The sequence below is a fragment of the Lethenteron reissneri genome, chromosome 49, assembly GCF_015708825.2.
Source record: "Lethenteron reissneri isolate LAM-NWPU_2019-01 chromosome 49, ASM1570882v1, whole genome shotgun sequence".
Taxonomy (NCBI): Eukaryota; Metazoa; Chordata; class Hyperoartia; order Petromyzontiformes; family Petromyzontidae; genus Lethenteron; species Lethenteron reissneri.
In genome coordinates this window covers 2,135,379-2,152,574 of record NC_083827.1, presented here as the reverse complement: position 1 = coordinate 2,152,574, position 17,196 = coordinate 2,135,379, and the positions used below count along the sequence as shown (strand labels likewise).

At 43.7% G+C, this 17,196-nt stretch overlaps 1 long non-coding RNA gene across 1 annotated transcript; it reads left to right on the top strand.

Annotated features, from left to right (window-relative positions):
- The first annotated feature begins 1,240 nt into the window (after positions 1-1,240).
- Positions 1,241-13,489, top strand: LOC133354906 (uncharacterized). Its single transcript, XR_009756648.1, has 4 exons — positions 1,241-1,447; positions 3,675-3,737; positions 12,041-12,432; positions 12,928-13,489. It is a non-coding gene; the product is annotated as an uncharacterized LOC133354906 (long non-coding RNA).
- Positions 13,490-17,196: the final 3,707 nt, after the last annotated feature.

Sequence of the window (17,196 nt, the reverse complement as noted above, 5' to 3'; positions counted from 1 at the left end):
GCAATTTTGCTGAGAAATAAAATAATAATAAAATAATTTTGATTACAAAAATAAAATGTTACCTCAACAAATGATTGTTCCAATAGGATGTCACCATGTACGAATCCAAAAGAGGTTCAGGCAATAATCAAGCTATACTTTAAATGGATGCGATGTGTCCATTCATCCCTGCCGGCTGAACGGTATCGTGCTTCTGGTCTCGTTCCCACCGTCAGAGATCAACACACGGCACTCCTGGGGCTGCGGTCCAGGCGGGTGAAGTTGGGAGCTCTGCCTGGTGGGATGGCAACAGATGTTGGGAAAATCTATCACCAAGGCATGAAAATAATAACACCCGTGTTATAAAATGACACCCATATTATCATGATTTCCCTTGGAATGTTAACCTTTTGATTGCTACATGATACTTACTTAATGAAAATGTTGATAAGTTATAAAAAACAGTAATTCACAGGGCCGGACACATCACGAGGCAGAGGTGGACGAGACTGGTGATGGAATGGCAGCCAAAGGAGAGGACGACCCAGCGTGAGAGGTGGAGAGATGAGACCGTTCTTGAGGAGATGGATTGTGTCACTGCAGGATTGTGAGGGCTGGCTGGCACTTTGCGTGAAGAAGGCTTCATTCAGCAGTGGATAGATAATATAATGTATGCTTTGATATATTGGCGGATCCACGGGTGGGAGGTGGGGGATGAGGGTAATCTTGAGATGCTGAATATTTGATATTGATATTTACATAGAAAATGTAAGTATTATTAATCTAGGGCCCTATTTAAATTCTTTAAATTTGGAGTCGCCCCCCTCTCCTACCTCCAACTTGGGAAGCCCACAGATCACGTTCAATAATTTAAAATGTATAAATATATGTAATGTTCAACTTATTCAAAATTTTTGCTGAGAGCGCGCGGTTCCTTGCTTCAGAGCCACGGAACGTTCATCTAAATTCCGATCATTGCTGCGCTGCAAAAAAAATGTTGCCCATTATCCCATAATGTTGTTTAATTGCAATGGAAACTATGGAACGCTGGAAAAATTTCACCACACAGGGCGGGGGTGGGGTGAGGTGGGGCAATGGAAAACGTGTGGGCAACTTATCGACATTTCCGAAACACCACACGAATGAGCACCCCTCTCGCTTTATCATGGGTTCCACCACAGCACACCTGCTCGGCGGTCCTGGCGGTGGTGGCGAGCGGTGCAGCAGCAGCAGCCTTGGTAGCGCCGCGTGTGGAGGGAGAGGAGTCGTGGACGCGCGCTGTAGTTCGCACGCGGCTCACAGCGGCTGCCGTTGTTCTCACTTCGCCTCGGCTCCGACAACGGTGAGGGCCTCGCCACTTCCCCCGTTCACCTCCTTACGACGTCGACCGTCGTCGACGCAGTCGTTTGTTGTCGTCGTCGTCGTCGTTGTGTTCTTCTGCGCGCTTTCGACGACTACAAGTAAGCAGGTGAGCTTCGTGGATTGTGTTGTCGTGGTATTTGCTTGCTCTTGCTAAGCTATGCATTTTGCCGACACCAATACTGCACTGCATTTCACCCACTCAGATTTGGTGGTAATCATGTAATGCTGAAAAAACCCTTGAGCAAAGAGGAAAACATACATTAAACAACGCAGGATTCCGACAAATTGTGAAACGATGTGGATTACTGCCCCAACACACCGGTTATGCTGAAGCAGTAATAGATACATTTTGATTTAAAGCTTTCGTGACTGCAGGGATTCATATTCTTTGGTTCTTTCGGTAAAGTCACGTAGAAGGGAAATAATAAAATAATGTAAATATATTTTTATTAGAAGGGAAATAATAAAATAAAAATATCGTATTTCTTATTATTTTATTATTTCCCTTCTACGTGACTTTACAGAAAGAACCAAGAACAGTAATAGATAGACACGTTTGCTCATCAGCGTGACAACTTTATTTTAATTGGCTGCGTCGGGTGGATGAGGGTTTAAGACATACATTTCACGTGGACGATCTTACCCAAACGTCAATTACGAATCGGTAAAGATTCACTCGCAGCGAGATAGCGCTCCCGTTGGAGGTGTGTGTATGTTTCGCTGTGCCACAGGCTGTGCAGCCGTACGTTTGGCAACACATGGCAGCAAAATGTCTCCAAAGACTCAGTCCACAAAATATCAGCCTCAATTTCTCCTCGAATTAGATTAATTTCATGACATTCCTTTTTTTGTATAATATTTTAAACGATATCACGCATTATGGCTTACTGCAGCTTCCTCTCTGTAACATCTGGCGGTCGGGCGGTATTTGTTCAATGAGCCAGGTTTTGCTGATGACACCCAGGTGGAATGAAACTTGTCCAACATGCCGCTGGTAAGGCTCATCGGCTGATGGACCAAACACATACTCAATGCTGATGTACAAGAGCAATGAGCAGTTCAATCTAGATTCGAAGCTTTCGTGACTGCAGGAATTACTCTTTGGCTATTTCGGCAAAGTCACGTAGAAAGAAATTAAAATGAAATAATAATAGAATACGACGTTTCGATTGCAACACAAGCAACCATCATCAGGTACAAATAAATGAGAAAACAAACATAGTAAACTTGGAAATATAATGCAATCTTTGGAAGAACGTAATCAACCAGGCTATGTGTGAACTGTGTGCTAACCGACTCTCTGTGTTGTATTGCATTACACTTCCTAATTTTACAAAATTTGCTATCTACCGTGCTTGTTCATGGGTCCATTCTCTCCTCCGGCCGCTATGGGCAGTAATTCCACACAACGCCTCGTGCTTGTTTGTGTAGAAGTCCAGTGTCCAGCTCGTCCGTCCCCCTATGGGCAATAATTCCACATATCTCCCCCGCTGCCCCCCCCCCCTCTAGCTCTATTTAAGGCCTCGACACAGAGACGTTGTCTTTCTGTGTGCCTATGTGTGTGTCTCTCTCTCTGTTTGTCTCTGTGTGAGTCTCTCTCTGCTTGTGTGTCTGTCTGTGTGTCTCCGTGTCTATGTTTTGTCTTTCTCTCAAATTTAGCAATCTTTGGAAGAACGTAATCAACCAGGTGGGGTGTTGACTGTTTTGTTGGCCGACTCTCTGTGTTGCATTGCATTATATTTCCAAGTTTACTATGTTTGTTTTCTCATTCATTTGTACCTGATGATGGTTGCTTGTGTTGCAATCGAAACGTCGTATTCTATTATTATTTAATTTAATTTATTTATACGTGACTTTACCGAAAGAACCAAAGAGCAATGAGCAGTTGTGTATTTAAGTCTATAGTTGTACCTTCCCTGAAAATCCACATGTTATCACAAACACTGATGTTGATGCCATCACACCTCTCCGTTCTTTGGCCAGTGTCCAGCCAGCATGATAAATCGATGCCCCGCAGTTAGTCAATCAATAGGTCGCGTGAGAAGATGTAAAGTGTGGGTACTCTTGGCTTATTTTTCCAAAATGTCTGGCCATAGTGGAAGAGTAGGCCAAATACCCTCTGGAGAAGATATATTGAGCTCCCCCTAATGGAGGACAGTTTGCCAGCAGTGGTGATAGCAAGTAGTATCGGCGCTGCGCCTTACCTTACATTTCCACTGTTGTAAACTAGACACCGTTGTTTTTATAGAGTGTGTGAATTGCGTCCATATATTAATTCATAAAATATCAAACTGTCATGTTGATTTTAACAAAATGACTTGATTTATTTTCAGATTCATGAACAAAAATGCTTTTCCTGGGATATTCAATTGTGGCATTCATGGTATTTTCACACGGTAAGTGGTGCTGTCATGTTTACGATTCAAGTTGGATAGTAGTCGGTGAACTGAGTTGATGGTCTCAGGCTGGTCATCAATGATCAGCGCATTCAATTAGGCACTGCGCTTAATTTGGCAAAATTTCACCTGAGAATAAAAATCGTGGCTTGACAGCCATGCCGAATCTCACTCTCATATGTCCAGCGAGTCGGACCAGAGCGTCACCTGAGGGGAATCTCAGAGCCAGCTCTGTGATATCTGCTTCTGTGGACCATTCTAAAAAAGTTTGGGTTATGCACTTCTCTGTGAGATTTCCGTCGGGTGGCTTTGACTTATGACGTGACGCTTACAGGACAATCTGTATACAATTTTGGAAAAAAAAATGTTTTATTCAAGTGTTTGTTTGCAGTTAGATGGTATTCATAATTAATTTTAAAAAAACATTTATATCTTAACCACGGTGCATGCAGTACAATCAAGTTGTATATATCTTCCATCAGAATGAAATGAAATCCAATTAATACAACAGTGATTGTGTAACGTTATTAACTTGACATTATTTACGTAATTGTGTAACGTTATTCACGTTATATAATGAACGTTATTCAAGTTACACACAGTGCTTGCCACAAATTAACCACAATACCCTGCTGATCTCGCCAAGGAATATTCACCACCACGTGAACTCCGGTCATCCTCTCAGCGGCTTTTGGATAGCCATCGAACAATCATGGTCACTGCATTGTGCACTTTCAGATGCGCTTCAGCGGCCGTCTGGAACACTCTTCCTTGCGATATTAGGAAGCCACTGGCGCTATGCACTTTCAAATCCGGATTGAAAACGAATTTCATTAGAACTGCGTTTTGTATTTAGTTTGTTGTCCTTGCCCCGTACCTTCAATTGGCTTGGTTGGCTACGTATAGAGCGAAATAATTGCAAGATACATACAGTCACAAATCGCTCCAATTAAACGCGGCGAGTGAAGGGCAACGGCACAGAGAGAGAGCATCGGCAGACGGCAGAGTTGACGCGCAGGCCGCTCTGACCAGGGAGGACAGCGGTCAGCGTTTGGTGGATGCGCCTTCTGCCGTAGCCTCACACTGCGCCCTTTGGTGGTGCACCTCGCCTTAGGGCGAGCGATCCTTGTACTTCTAGATTTGAAGCTAATCATTGGAAAGATGTTATTAACCATGCAAAAAAGATTTAACTACACATTTTTGGACCATCTTATCTGACAGGCACTATTTTACTTTACCGAGTGTCAACATCCCCAGCGTTTAACAGTACTCTCCTTTTTCGTATTTGATTGTCAGCCAACACTGGTAAAAACAACATGGGCATTTTCGTTCTCTTCCATCATATGCACCAACAGGTGCTTGTGCACAAACATGTCCACGTACACGTACACCTCGTGCTCTCTTTTAGCCCCCCCCCCCCTTCCAATACGTCATCATGTGCACCAACAGGGGCTTGCGCACAAACACGTCCACGTCTACGTACACCTCGTGCTCTCTTTTAGCCCCCCCCCCTCCCAATACGTTCCATTCATTGGCTACCACATTCTGATAAGCTCCTCCCCTCTCCTCCCCCTTAACTTGTATTTAAGAACTTGCATCTTGGAATCCCTGCCTCACTTGATACAGCAAATCTGGCTGTGACGCTCCCACCTGATGACAGAGACTTTTGTTGCCTCCGTAACGTCGTGATTTTTATTATTTTCTTTTATTAATTTTAATTTAATTTTTTACCTACGTGACTTTACCGAAAAAACTAAGAGTATAGATCCTTGTACTGCAACTGTAACCCGTGTGGCAAACGTTGCTGATTCACAGTCGCCCAGATGCAGTCGTTGGCTTTGCGTTACCCGTCACGAGTGGACGCCACATGAAGGGGAGCCGCGGTGGCGAGATGTTAACTACCTCGCCTGGTATACAAAAGGTCGTCAGTTCGATCCCGACCCTGACGCCTGCTGTATATTTCGAGTTTGCATATTATCCCCGTGGTCACATGGAATTTTCTCCAGGTCCTCCGATGTTTCCCTTCACAGTTCGAAACATGCGTTCAGAGTATTTGGCTGTTGTAAATTTCCATGTGATAAGGCACTTCACTTCATTGGGCTATTATTTGTGTCCAGGTCACTTCTCACAAAGAGTTAAAGAGCTTAGTGGGCCTTACCTGGTAAGATATGTATATTAGTATTAAGAAGCTCGTTTCATGAATGTGTGCTGCCTGCCTGCTTAGTGGCAATTTTCCCAATAAACTAACTCTTATTTGTTGAAAGCCTCACTTCTCATATCCCATGTCTTTCTGTAGTTGTGCTTTACTAACATTTATAACATCACACGAATAAAATTCTATGTACGTCTACTATTAAGTTACATTGTGGCGTTAAGCAGGGGCGGTTTCTTCATTAGGGCGATTGGGCGACGCACCACCAATGTCATTCAACCACAGAGTCACGCTAGCCGTCACTGTGCCTCTGGATATAGTCCAATCAGCGTCATGCTACGTTCTGTGGAGTACCGCCTCTTTTTGGGCGATTTCCCTCCAGCTGAGAATCGCCCCGAGTGGTCCCATAGACTTACATTCAAAGATGTTTTTTTTCGAACGGGGGCGCTGCAATGCATTCTCTATGGCTTCCGGGAGGGCTCGCCCTAACGTGCTTACGTCATCATACGTGCTTACGTCATCATACGTAAGCACGTTTCATCCAACAATATAATTTGTCGCCACCTAGTGGAATCTTTAATAAAATAAACTTGAGTGGTTTGTTTTAATAGTGAGTATAGAAACAAACAAGATGTATTGTAAGAGTCACTTTATTTTTCATTAATATTAAAGAAGTGAAGTTGCCTTTACATGCTTAAGCTGTTAATTTATCCATCCTTATCAATCATCCACACATTTGCCCCCCCCCTGAGAGATTTTGCAGGAGCCGCCACTGGCATTAAGGATGATTACTAATAGTTATGCTCAAACTTTACACGAGTTTCTGATTCAAAACACCCTATCTGACCAAATCTGGATGTTTATTGCTCGAGTTTTAAACCATAAAAATGAAACAAATAAGAATGTGCACTCATTTATCATATTGCTGATTTAAGATGGTCATCGTGAAGCCGTGCCACCCCTCCTGTCCTCACCCACCCCTGCCCCTGCTGTGCGCAACCCCCACCACCAGTTAAATGAGCCTGACCCTGAGTCCTGAGAGTCAGGGCCAAAACAGAAAGAGTTGGGGCCTAAATCAGAAGGGGCGGGTTCTAAAAGGGAAAGATACGAGTCGTATAAAGGAAATCTGCGGAGTCGAAATAGTAAGGGGCGGGGGCTAATTGGGAAGGGGTGGGACCTTAGAAGTATTAAACAGGAAGGAGGTGGGCCGAAAGAGGAAGGTGCAGGGCTTACAGAGGTTGAATATCCCTTTAGGTTCAAGGCAGGGGTCAGCAACCAAAATTACAATAAGAGAATCAATATATGAGCCACAACGCATGTGAATAACATCGCAAAGCAGTTCTTAGAGAGCCGCATGTGACTCTGGAGCCGCAGGTTGTCGACCCCTCGTTTAAGATAATAAAGGCTTAGAAACAAATACGTGCAGCAGGCAGCATGTATTTAGTGCTGCAGATGCGAGTTTATTTACGTTATGAGAATTCGACGAACAATCGTGAGTAAGAATAGCAACTGCACGTCCGACTACTGAGGGGTGGCCCTGGTGTGGTTCAGGTGCAATGTTGCTTCTCGTATTCAAGAGTGGGAGTGGAACCCAGGAGCAGGAATGTCATGACTACTATGAAATAATGGTAACTGCTGTTAACCCTCACGCCTTGGCAGCTGTGTTCAACTCTCACAACGTGGTAACTGTTAACTCTCACACCATGGTAACTCTGATAATTGGTTTTTTACCATTCTATCTGGCAACAAAACTGACACCTTTTTACAAGGAGTCATGTTTGAATAGACCGCAATACCTGCAGTCATAATACAAACAAAAGACATAACTCTGATAATGTGCACTGTCCTTGAAGTTGATTGGTCCACACCCGAGGCAGCTTTCCTTAGAGCCTAGTCTCACATGGGTTGGACCAGATGACGCCAAAAGGCGCCTTTTGTTTCGATCGCAACACAAGCGGTTGTCATCAGGTGGAGAGAAAAGGGGGATCAAGCCTCTAAATGCAACTGTTTATAAAGGTTTAACACGTTCCTTCGGAGTGGGCAGGTAGGAACTTGGTTGGACAGCGCATTAGTGCACGACAGACAAATATGCACGACAGACAGACAAATAATCCCTGGTGGGCAGTGTGGAACCTGTTGTTCCTACCTGTATAAAAGATAACTTGACTTGAGGTAGCCAGGCAGCCAGCCAGGTAGCCAGCCCCCTTAACTATCGGCCCCTCCCCCTTGCTTAGGCCCCTCCCCTGACCCCCCTCCATTAGGCCCCTCCCCTGACCACCCCCCCATATCCTTAGGCCCCTCTCCTGACTCCCCCCTTCCTTAGGACCCTCCCCTGACCCTCCTCCCTTAGGCACCTTCCCTCTCCGTACCCGGCAGTAGGTCTCCACCAAACAAAAAGAGGTATTTATATTATATATATATTTATGCACGATAGTCAGACAGACAAAAAATCCCTGGTGGGCAGTGTGGAACATCTTGTTCCTACCTGTAAAATGGGCATAGCCCAAGTGTCAGAAGGAGTGGGGGACAAGAGCCGTGGAGCAGCATGAATGGACGAGCTGAAGTTGTGAGTGGGCGGGGCACAAGAGCCGTGGAGCAGCATGAATGGACGAGCTAGAGCTGAGTGGCGTAGTCCAAGTGTGTCAACAGCATGGGCGGGGCAGCTAATGTTAATGTAGGAGAAGACAATGGGGGAGAGAGAAGGGGTTGAGATAGGGGGAGAGAGAGGGGGTAGAGATGAGGGGCATTGCACCTCGCTTCACACATCCACATTGCTGACGGTGGAGGTTGACAAGAAATTACAAATAAAGTCATGACCCAAAGTGGTTGATGGTATCTTTCCAATGATTGATGAGTTACATTGGGGAAACTAAGCGACATGTCTCTGACCATGTTTGTGAACATAAGGCAGATTTGAAACGCGGTAGGACCAATACTTCTGCCGTAGCTGATCATTATTTTAATGCGGCTGGCTCACACGAAATTGATTCTCTAAGACGATGGTACCTTGCAAGCCTACTGGCTATCAACAAAGATTCGTTCATGAAGCCATCCATATATACAGACACAGACACAATTTCAACTGAGAAGACGGTTATAAACTCAGCAATCATTGGAAAGATGTCACCAACCACTTTGGGTCATGACTTGATTTGTAATTTCTTGTCAACCTCCCCTATCTCTCCTCCCTCTCTCTCTCCCCTATCTCTACCCCCCTCTTTCTCCCCCTATCTCTACCCCCTTCTCTCTCCCCCTATCTCTACACCCCCTCTCTCTCCCTATCTCTACCCCTTCTCTCTCCCCCTATCTCTATCCCCCTTCTCTCTCCCCCTATCTCTACCCCCCCCCCTCTCTCTCCCCCTATCTCTTTTCTACCTTCATGGTGAATTTTATGGCTGGGTGTATGGAATTGATGTGGATGAGGAATTAATTCAGAGCCGGTCGGCCATGTGGCCCGATGACAAACGTGTCATCCACGTACCTCTTCCACAAGAACGGGCATAGAGTGGATGCCTGGATGGCGTCCGTCTCAAATTTTCCCATTAAAATGTAAGCTACAACCGGAGATAAGGGAGCATCCATTGGGGTGCCTTCAGTTTTCTTGTAGAATGTTCCATTCAAGGAGAAGTATGTATTGGTGAGGCAGTGTCTCACCAGGGCTGGTACATCAGCATTCAATCCTTGATACAGCTGCTGTCACAGCCGTATCTGTGGCAGCAGTTACATTAGGGAAACTAAGCGACATGTCTCGGACCGTGTTCGTGAACATAAGGCAGATTTGAAACACGGTAGGACCAATACTTCTGCCATAGCTGATCATTATTTTAATGCGGCTGGCTCACACGAAATTGATCTCTCTAAGACGATGGTACTTTGCAAGCCTACTGGCTATCAACAAAGATTCGTTCATGAAACCATCCATATATACAGACACAAACACAATTTCAACTAAGATGACGGTTATAAACTCAGCAATCATTGGAAAGATGTCACCAACCACTTTGGGTCATGACTTGATTTGTAATTTCTTGTCAACCTCCCCTATCTCTCCTCCCTCTCTCTCTCCCCTATATCTACCCCCTCTCTCTCCCTATCTCTACGCCCCATCTCTCTCCCTATCTTACCCCTTCTCTCTCCCCCTCTCTCTCCCCCGCTTGTGCTTGCGATCGAAACGTCGTGGGTTTTTCTTCTTCATTTTTTAAAGTTATTTTTAATTTTAATTTTATTTTCTATCTACATCACTTTACCGAAAGAACCAAATAATATGAATTCCTGCAATAACGAAAGTTTTAAGTCAAAATTTTACCATGGTACCTGTTAGACCTAATTTCATGGTAACTGTTTAACTCTCACGCCATGGTAACTTTTTAACTCTCACCATGGTAACTATGTTACCTCTCACACCATGGTAGTTGTGTTAACTCTCACAATGGTAACTCTGTTTAACTCTCACACCATGGGAACTGTTAACTCCCCCACCATATTAACCGATGTTTCCTCTCACACCTTGGTAAATTTTCACTCTGATATGACAACTATAACCTCTGACTACCATCGTAACTGTTTTTAAGCCTCACACCATAGTAACTGTCACCATGGTCACTGCAATATTACTATTCACTAACCCAAAAGTAGCAGAGGATTAAAGGCATCGTTGCAATTAACTCGCTGGCTGTCATTCTGTCATTAGCCTTGACCATCCGCCTTCATTCCTGGTAGCACCATGACCTCTCCAAGCCAACCCATTAGCCGTAACAGTCAATAAGATGTATCTCACGTGAACTGCGATCCATATTTGTACGGAGTAAAAACTATTGCAGCGCTATTTAATTTACAATTATTTATTGGGTTGCATTGCGTAAGTAGATTGCCAAATGGTACCAATTAGTTCTCCTCCACCCCTTCCACCCTTCCACCCAACACAGCTATCTCACCCAAACACCAATTAATAATGATACAAGTAATCTATTATAATAACGACACCAATAACAAGATTTATTTATAGAGGGCCTTTCATACCACAAGATGCAAGGCCACTCCACGTAAGTTAAGATAAAACAAAACCTTTACAAAGACAAATGTTCTCAAAAGAATGTGCTCGTAAAACAATACAAATAGATGAAGAAAATAAAAATTATTAAAACAGTAAAATAATCACGAAATACCAGAATACAATCAGAGAGCCAAATCATACCAATTGGCCTGAAGCCTTGATTTAAATGTAGCCACTATGGTTGTATTGGGAGCATTCCGGTCGCAAACACCTACCTGCGTGTTAGCTCAGGACTACATAAATTACATATCGCGATTTGACATGATTTTTGCCAAATTGCTTATCACAATTATACATTACTAGCTTTACTACCCGGCTTCGCCCGGGACTTGGATTCACCACGCCCGGCCGCCTTTGTCTCCCCAGTGGCGATGTTCACACACCACACCAGTTACTCGTTTGAGGCTGAGTTGACCTAGGGGAGGTCCAGGACCGGTTAAAATACTCGTCACTGGTGGTGGCCGTGAGCGGGAATCGAACTCGGGTCGCCGGGTTCGTAGCGCAGTGCGCTAACCACTACACTACAATGCGTTACGCTTCCACATGCGCGGGTCACGTGACAGATTTGACGTCACAGCTCACTTGCCGTGCAAAAATGTGTATTTTTTATAATTTTTGCATGGTGTACAGTCTGGCAAATGTCAAGTTTGTTGCATGTCGGGAAGTACGCTAAACATTTTGAACAGACACACATAATCACAACTTTGCCTTTTATATATATGGAGATGGAGATTTACGTTACAATACAGTATACTTGTTCCTTACATTCATACACATGCATGTCTATCATCATCAGCCATGATCAATCCACTGCTGGATGAAGGCCTCCCCAAGCTATCACTACCTTGAACGATCCTAAGATGCAATAATCCACCAAGCACCTGCGCATGAACTAACCTTATCACTCCATCTCCTCGGTTGACGTCCTCTCTTCCAATCATATACAGTGCGCAACATTTAGAATTTTGTTCGCTTAAATAAAAACACACGTGGTAAAATGTGCGTGTTGACTTGATGTCAAGATAACGCATGTGTCTTTTGTTGTGTGTCCCAATGCTTGCTCTCTCTCCCTGACTTCCCCCATCCCGCCATTCCTAGGTGCGGCGAATGAAACCCGGGCATTAACGGTGACTGCAGGAGATCAGGTTTTGCTGTCCTGTGGTATTGCTGATGGCTCCGTAAAGAGGTGACACGGAGGAGAATCATTGTGCACAGAACACTGGACGATGGCATGGAGCAAAACGACCGTAACTCCCAATTGCAAGGCAAAGTGGAGGATGCAACGTGGGTTTTGGATATTTTGGGTTGTGAACATGAGGATGGGAATTGCGCGTCGTCAATCAATGGCGTGGCACAAACCCCTTCCGCTCTGCTGATACCTGCAGTGCGTGCGGAGGATAAAGCAACGTACCGCTGCCTATTCGGCGTTCATGCAAACAAACTTGTGCAGAAGCTCGAATATCAACTGACCGTGATCGCGAGAGAAAGAGGTAACCACCAATGGTTATGCGTATGGCCGAGAGCACAAGCCTGCTGTTTAAGACTGGCTTCGCGTCAGGTGTTCATTTTAATGCAAACCTTTTAAAAAAATGAATACTAAATTATAAAACGGGTGCTGTATGTAAATGAGTGATATATATGCAGTTGTACAACATCTTTCATAGCTTTTGTTGAATAATTAAAATACAATTTCGACTTGTCAGCACGTTAGGTGTTCAGTGCTACAGGTGTTCATTTTAATGCAAAACATTTTTTAAATTAATACGAAATTGTAAAACGTGTGCTGTATTAAATAAGTGATATATGTTCAGTTGGACAACATCTTTCATCGCTTTTATTGGATAATTAAAATACTATTTAGACTTCTCAGCGTCTCATCTGGCAAATGAGAATGGTTAGCGTCGTGCGGAGTAGTGGTGCTATGAGGGCGATGCTTATCGGTCTTGGCAGAGCAGTACGACTGATGTTGTGGCTGATATTCACAGGGGAGGAAACTGACGGAAGGACATTCGTTTCCCCCAAAAGGATGCATCTCAGGGTTGGCCACCTCCAGTACCCATGGCGGTCAGAACTCAAGTACGGTTCAGGAATCAAGCCTATCCGAAAAAACTCAGGCCAACAAAATATCAGACAGGCCCTACGAGACGCTGTTTTTCATCGCCGTCGCAACGGTGGCTGTGCTGCTGCCAGTGTCCATGTTGTTAATATACAAACTGGTGAAATTTAAAGAAGGTAAGGGCGGTAAATATAGCATTGGCATTCTGGTAAATGTTTAGTGGTTTGTGGACTTACATGTTGTATAATATCTCTTCCATCTACGTTTCTGCCTGTTACTGATTACGCCTAAGTTGTTTACACATCTGCTTCCGGCTTAGCGTTGGACAATTTTAATTCCAATTTTCATTACGCCTTACGAACTACTCAACCCATTGTTACGATCTCTACTCTAAGTTTAGTCTTCGGCCTATCTCGAGACAGGAGGACAAAGCATTGGGCCAAATTTGTCTTCAACACATTCGCAAATAAATAAGCTAATGTTACAGCTGTGTTGCCTAAGACATACCACTCCCGTTCACTGCATCATACCTAGTGTGAATATAAGGTTTTGTCTGGCATCAATTCTCGAAACTAAACTATAATTTAAAGAAAAATATTTGATCAGGTAAGGCCAATTGAGCTATTATATAGCTCTTTTTCAGAAGCGACCTGGCATTCCATTCTACAATTCACTCCCAACTCCACGTTAATACAATTTCAACCAAAGCAGAGTATGAATAAAAACTATGAAATTGTTTTGACAAAACCTCTGTGAATGTGTTTGATTGGACCACAGTTATTTTAATGTTTGCCGGCTGCTCGTACACATTTTTAAAAATATGTTATCACAAATTGTACAATTGTATCCATCGCCTCTATTTGTGTAATATAATAATTTTCATTTCAAGAAATCAGATTTGTTTATGTATATGAACACTATTTCAAGTACAATGTACTTTCTGTATGTACTTATTGCATGTATCCTCATTCACTTTTTTTGTATGCAATCATTGTTAAATGTAGTTTACATTTATTGCAAAATGTAGTCCATATTTTCTTTCGGTTGTTTTTTGGACGTGGGCAAAGTCTGGTCTGAATCAATTCATGATGACATTTTCGGTCTGAATTCTTGATAAAAAAAGGGTAAAGTTGGCAGTGCATCCTCACACATCGACTCATAAAACACAAAGCCAACACTCGCGCCGACGTAGAGAATACAGGTAACAACATAAGGAAGCAGACAATACGCCTGCTTCGCATATCTGTCCCTCCACGTAAAAAGCCATAACTTTATATTCTTGGTTCTTTCGGTAAAGTCAGGTTGAAGGGAAATAATAAAATAATAAAAATAAAACATAATCAAATTCTCACGACGTTCCGGCCACAACGCAAGCAGCCGTCCTCAGGTGAAGAACAGAGCTGTCGGAAAGACAGCGTCCTAATGAACACTGCTAAGCTTGGAAGCGTATTTTAAGCTGGGTGGGAGGAGGAGAGTACCTTGGCAAAGGAGTTTACATATCAACACGCATGCTCTATTATTTTATTATTTTATTATTCTACGTGACTTTACCGAACGAACCAAGAATATAAATCCATGCAGTCACGAAAGCTTTAAATCGAAAAGCCATAACTTTACTTTATACACGTCCCATTAGCCACATGGCACACTGTTATGTTTTATGTGGGGGAACGGATATATGAAGGAGACTCCACGGGCTCCTTATTTACTTTACGAATTCATAGCATAAGTCAATTTAGAAAGCAACGCGGCTGTAACGCGATTATGCATGGAACTTGTTTTTATTAAAGCAACGTCACTCATTGCCTCTGTGATGAAGCCCATCAGCTTAAAACACGGTCGTTGATCATTGTTATTTGAGAACAACATAATTAATATATGTTTTTTTATGTTCTAAAAACAGAATACCTGTCATTGAAATCAAAATTGCAAGGACTTGGCACACTTACTGCGCAAGGACACGCTTCGGTAAGTGTGACTTTTACGCTTTAAAATTAACAGGAAACTATAAACACGAACAGTTGTGTGTCGCGTTGTATATCGTAAATATCTTGCTTATTTGCCGCTCGGTGAACCTTCAGATTATATCGGCCCGAACCCTCCCTTCATAATTCGCTAAAGAGTCGAGAAGGGACCATTGCAGAGAGTGCAGAGGTAAAAACGGATCATTGGGCAGAAAAATACATCGAAAATCTATCGATATGGAAGAATAGAGGAATTTCAAGCATTGATAGGGAGGGAGAGAGACACGCAGCACGACCATGACCTATTTTTGGCTGGACAATCTCTCCCATGGTTTGTCCAAAGCCCCACCTGGCAGCCTTGACGCGAAACCCGTGCCGATTTCATGACACCACTGATATGCTTCCTCACCCTGTGATTGGTCAGAGCCACGTTTACATCTGTCTGGTGGATTTGCGCTCTTTGGAGGCGTGGAAACTCATTTCTTTAGAACTGCTTTTTGTTTTAGTTTGTTATCCTTCCCCCGCACCTCCGATTAACATGGCTGGTTTATGTAAGGTGCGAAAGAATTTCAAGATACGTACATATCGGTGTGGACAGCGGGGAGCAGACTTAGCAGAAATCAACACAGTTTTGTCAAGCTTTATGAAGATGCAGCAAAGAGCGGCTGCGTTATTAAGTCACCCAGACAACATGATTGATGAATAAAGGAAATGATAGAAATTAAAATTCGATTGGCATGGAAAACTGTTGATAGCATTACACACATGATACGTCGTTCTTTACATTCGCCTATCTTGTGGTCTATGTACAGTGAGAGAAAAAGTATTTGATCCCCTGCTGATTTTGTGCGTTTGCCCACTGACAAATAAATGATCAGTCTATATTTTTAATGGTAGGTTTATTTGAACAGTGAGAGACAGAATAACAACAACAAATCCAGAAAAACGCATGTCAAAAATGTTATGAATTGATTTGCATTTTAATGAGGGAAATAAGTATTTGACCCCTCTGCAAAACATGACTTAGTACTTGGTGGCAAAACCCTTGTTGGCAATCACAGAGGTCAGACGTTTCTTGTAGTTGGCCACCAGGTTTGCACACATCTCAGGAGGGATTTTGTCCCACTTCTCTGTGCAGATCTTCTCCAAGTCATTAAGGTTTCGAGGCTGACGTTTGGCAACTCGAACGTTCAGCTCCCTCCACAGATTTTCTATGGGATTAAGGTCTGGAGACTGACTAGGCCACTCCAGGACCTTAATGTGCTTCTTCTTGAGCCACTCCATTGTTACCTTGGCCGTGTGTTTTGGGTCATTGTCATGCTGGAATACCCATCCACGACCCATTTTCAATGCCCTGGCTGAGGGAAGGAGGTTCTGACCCAAGATTTGATGGTACATGGCCCCGTCCATAGTCCCTTTGATGCGGTGAAGTTGTCCTGTCTCCTCAGCAGAAAAACAACCCCGAAGCATAATGTTTCCACCTCCATGTTTGACGGTGGGGATGGTGTTCTTGGGGTCATAGGCAGCATTCCTCCTCCTCCAAACACGGCGAGTTGAGTTGATGCCAAAGAGCTAAATTTTTGACTCATCTGACAACACTTTCAACCAGTTGTCCTCTGAATCATTCAGATGATCATTGGCAAACTTCAGACGGGTATGTATATATGCTTTCTTGAGCAGGGGGACCTTGCGGGCGCTGCAGGATTTCAGTCCTTCACGGCGTAGTGTGTTACCAACTGTTTTCTTGGTTACTATGGTCCCAGCTGCCTTGAGATCATTGACAAGATCCTCCCGTATAGTTCTGGGCTGATTCCTCACCGTTCTCATGATCATTGCAACTCCACGAGGTGAGATCTTGCATGGAGCCCCAGGCCGAGGGAGATTGACAGTTCTTTTGTGTTTCTTACATTTGCGAATAATCACACCAACTGTTGTCACCTTCCCACCAAGCTGCTTGGCGATGGTCTTGTAGTCCATTCCAGCCTTGTGTAGGTCTACAATCTTGTCCCTGACATCCTTGTAGAGCTCTTTGGTCTTGGCCATGGTGGAGAGTTTGGAATCTGATTGATTTATTGATTGCTTCTGTGAACAGGTGTCTTTTATACAGGTAACGAGCTGAGATTAGGAGCACACTCTTAAAGGGTAACAAGCTGAGATTAGGAGCACTCCCTTTAAGAGTGTGCTCCTAATCTCAGCTCGTTACCTGTATAAAAGACACCTGGGAGCCAGACATT